We start from the raw sequence: 4,903 nt of genomic DNA, 5'->3' as shown, positions 1-4,903 counted from the left end.
GCTCTCTCACGCGTGCCTGTCAATCTAACATCTTTCAGTCCAGGCATGCAGAGGAGACCAGAGGCAGATGATCTTAAATCTAGGGTAGAAATATATGGACGTAAGCGGTCCCTCAAGTACACTGGTCCAAGGCCATTTATTTATTTAAAATATTTCTATCCCGCCCTTCTACCCTACAATAGGGAACTCAGGGTGGCTACAATAAAATGGCACACATATATAATAAAATACACAATAAAAACACAAAACATAAGAACATAAGAAGAGCCTGCTGGATCAGCCCAGTGGCCCATCTAGTCCAGCATCCTGTTCTCACAGTGGCCAACCAGGTGCCTGGGGGAAGCCCGCAAGCAGGACCCGAGTGCAAGAACACTCTCCCCTCCTGAGGCTTCCGGCAACTGGTTTTCAGAAGCATGCTGCCTCTGACTAGGGTGGCAGAGCACAGCGATCACGGCTAGTAGCCATTGATAGCCCTGTCCTCCATGAATTTGTCTAATCTTCTTTTAAAGCCATCCAAGCTGGTGGCCATTACTGCATCTTGTGGGAGCAAATTCCATAGTTTAACTGTGCGCTGAGTGAAGAAGTACTTCCTTTTGTCTGTCCTGAATCTTCCAACATTCAGCTTCTTTGAATGTCCACGAGTTCTAGTATTATGAGAGAGGGAGAAGAACTTTTCTCTATCCACTTTCTCAATGCCATGCATAATTTTATACACTTCTATGATGTCTCCTCTGACCTGCCTTTTCTCTAAGCTAAAAAGCCCCAAATGCTGCAACCTTTCCTCGTAAGGGAGTCGCTCCATTCCCTTGATCATTCTGGTTGCCCTCTTCTGAACCTTTTCCAACTCTATAATATCCTTTTTGAGATGAGGCGACCAGAACTGTACACAGTATTCCAAATGCGGCCGCACCATAGATTTATACAACGGCATTATGATATCGGCTGTTTTATTTTCAATACCTTTCCTAATTATCGCTAGCATGGAATTTGCCTTTTTCACAGCTGCCGCACACTGGGTCGACATTTTCATCGTGCTGTCCACTACAACCCCGAGGTCTCTCTCCTGGTCGGTCACCGCCAGTTCAGACCCCATGAGCGTATATGTGAAATTCAGATTTTTTGCTCCAATATGCATAATTTTACACTTGTTTATATTGAATTGCATTTGCCATTTTTCTGCCCATTCACTCAGTTTGGAGAGGTCTTTTTGGAGCTCTTCGCAATCCCTTTTTGTTTTAACAACCCTGAACAATTTAGTGTCATCAGCAAACTTGGCCACTTCACTGCTCACTCCTAATTCTAGGTCATTAATGAACAAGTTGAAAAGTACAGGTCCCAATACCGATCCTTGAGGGACTCCACTTTCTACAGCCCTCCATTGGGAGAACTGTCCGTTTATTCCTACTCTCTGCTTTCTGCTTCTTAACCAATTCCTTATCCACAAGAGGACCTCTCCTCTTATTCCATGACTGCTAAGCTTCCTCAGAAGCCTTTGGTGAGGTACCTTGTCAAACGCTTTTTGAAAGTCTAAGTACACTATGTCCACTGGATCACCTCTATCTATATGCTTGTTGACACTCTCAAAGAATTCTAATAGGTTACTGAGACAGGACTTTCCCTTGCAGAAGCCATGCTGGCTCTGCTTCAGCAAGGCTTGTTCTTCTATGTGCTTAGTTAATCTAGCTTTAATAATATTTTCTACCAGTTTTCCAGGGACAGAAGTTAAGCTAACTGGCCTGTAATTTCCGGGATCCCCTCTGGATCCCTTTTTGAATATTGGCATTACATTTGCCACTTTCCAGTCCTCAGGCACAGAGGAGGACCCGAGGGACAAGTTACATATTTTAGTTAGCAGATCAGCAATTTCACCTTTGAGTTCTTTGAGAACTCTTGGGTGGATGCAATCTGGGCCCGGTGATTTGTCAGTTTTTATATTGTCCATTAAGCTTAGAACTTCCTCTTTCGTTACCACTATGTGTCTCAGTTCCTCAGAATCCCTTCCTGCAAATGTTAGTTCAGGTTCAGGGATCTGCCCTATATCTTCCACTGTGAAGACAGGTGCAAAGAATTCATTTAGCTTCTCTGCAATCTCCTTAGCGTTCTTTAGTACACCTTTGACTCCCTTATCATCCAAGGGTCCAATCGTCTCCCTAGATGGTCTCCTGCTTTGAATGTATTTATAGAATTTTTTGTTGTTGGTTTTTATGTTCTTAGCAATGTGCTCCTCAAATTCTTTTTTGGCATCCCTTATTGTCTTCTTGCATTTCTTTTGCCAGAGTTTGTGTTCCTTTTTATTTTCTTCATTCGGACAAGACTTCCATTTTCTGAAGGAAGACTTTTTGCCTCTAAGAGCTTCCTTGACTTTGCTCGTTAACCATGCTGGCATCTTCTTGGCCCTGGCGGTACCTTTTCTGATCTGCAGTATGCACTCCAGTTGAGCTTCTAATATAGTGTTCTTAAACAACTTCCAAGCATTTTTGAGTGATGTGACCCTCTGGACTTTGTTTTTCAGCTTTCTTTTTACCAATCCCCTCACTTTTGTGAAGTTTCCTCTTTTGAAGTCAAATGTGACCGTGTTGGATTTTCTTGGCAATTGGCCAGTTACATGTATGTTTAATTTAATAGCACTGTGGTCACTGCTCCCAATTGGTTCAACAACACTTACATCTCGCACCACATACTGTAAAACGTTACAGTAAATTAAAATGCATAAATACTATTAAAATACATAAAATGCATTATGCACATACATACATAAAATGCATTATGTATACACATGCAAACATACATACATGTATATATGTGCATACACATATAAGAAAGTGAGAATAAAAGAACTTAAAAGATAAAGATAAAAGATAAAAAACTTAAAAGGGTGTCAGGCTGACCCGTCAGTCCCAACCAAAGGCTCTCCGGACTGGAACAAAATAGTTTTTACAAGTTTCTGGAAGACCATCAGGGAGGGAGCAAAGCGGGCTTCTTGGGGCAGGGAATTCCAAAGTCTGGGAGCCACAATTGAAAATGCTCTCTCCCATGGGCTTATCAATCTAACTTCTTTCATTCCAGGCACGCAGAGGAGATCAGAGGTAGATGATCTTAAATCCAGGCTAGGAACATATGGACATTTAGGGCTTTAACGATCAAAACCAGCACTTTGAATTGGGCCTGGAAATAAATTGGGAACCAATGGAGTCGATAAAGCACAGAGTGATATGTTCCGTGCACCATGCTCCAGTTAACATTCTGGCTGTTACATTTTGGACCAACTGTAGTTTCCAAACCATTTTCAAAGGCAGCTTCCACGTAGAGTGCGTTAGAGTAGTCAAGCCTTGATGTCACCAATGCATGTGTCACTGTGGTCAAGTCAACTGCTTCCAGGAATGGATGCAGCTGGTAGCCCATTTTGAGATGGTCAAAAGCACCCCTGGCTACCGCAGACAACTGATATTCAAGCAGCAGGGCAGGATCCAGGAAGACTGCAGACCTGCTTCTTCAAGGGGGGTGCAACCTGTGATGCCCTTCCCTGGCTCTCCCTGTCAGGTTCCTACCTGCGCGTGGCTACTGCCTGTCACTAGGCACCACCAGGGACTCCACCAGTCCGGACTGTCCTTTTTTATTGTTTCTCTCCCCGCTCTAGCACAGATCTCAACAGATCCCCCTGCTAGGCAACCACCAGTCACGTCCTAATACTAGTATTCCCAGAGACTCTGAATACTGGTATTGTTATTCTCTTCACTGCTGCCACCATTTGTTACAGTTTCCCTTCAGCCTTGGTCATTACCTTACCCTCCCTTCTGGTCTGTGAAACCCCAGCCAAGGATCAGGCCTTTGGTAAACCAAATTAAGTATTTATTAAAGATAACAAAGCTAACAAGATTAACAAGATTTCTTCTTAAGGCACATAAGCATATGGTTTTACTCAATACTAATCCGAACTCCACCCCCCTCCTTCTCCACTCTCTCCTGGTAAACCACTCTCTCAAACCCACCAAACAACCCACTCTTTCTCTTCTCCCCCCAGATTCCACTCTCACTCTTCCTTTTATATGTTCAGCCATTTTAAACACTCAGCCAATCATCTAGCATTCTACTGCCCATTCACTTCCCCTCCTCTTTCACTCCACTTACCATGTATCTTCTAAACAACCAACACTTACCATATATACATTAATATAGGAACATCACATTTCCCCCCCCTTAAACAACGGCAGAGTATTATTCCTGTTCCAGGATTTATACGTCGCGTTAACAATATAAACAAGTCTCTATGGGGAAAATGTCTTTCTTTGTCCCTCCGTCTGGTCACGTCACTGCAGTCCCGGCCACTTGCCTGGAAAGTCCATCGGCCAGTACATTGTCCTTGCCTTTTATGAACTGGAAGTCCACTTGATAGTCCTGTAGGGCCCAGGACCACCTCTGCAGCATAGTGTTATGGTTTTTCATAGTCTGCAACCATAACAAGGCCCGATGATCCGTAGTTACCGTGAATCTTCGTCCCCACACGTATGGGCGCAACTTGTTCAGTCCCCACACGACCGCTAGGCACTCCTGGACCGACGAATAGTTTTTGTCCCTCGGCGTCAGCTTGCGACTCAGGTACGCCACTGGATGTCTGGTGCCTTCTCTCTCCTGCAGCAAGACGACTCCCAGCGCCAGGTCCGACGCATCTGTAGCCACGATGAATGGTTTCTCATAGTCTGATGCTATTAATATGGGTCCTTGGCACAAGGCTTGCTTCAGTAGATCAAAAGCCTTCTGACATTCATCCGTCCATACCACACGCTCAGAACACTTTTTCTTTGTTAATTCATGCAAGGGGGTTGCTATTTCCCCAAAATTTCTCACAAACTTCCTATAAAATCCAGCCACACCCAGAAATACCCTTACTTGTTTTTTGGTTAAG

This window comes from Rhineura floridana, chromosome 5 (assembly GCF_030035675.1).
Source record: "Rhineura floridana isolate rRhiFlo1 chromosome 5, rRhiFlo1.hap2, whole genome shotgun sequence".
Classification (NCBI taxonomy): domain Eukaryota; kingdom Metazoa; phylum Chordata; class Lepidosauria; order Squamata; family Rhineuridae; genus Rhineura; species Rhineura floridana.
Note: the sequence above shows the minus strand (reverse complement) of the source record.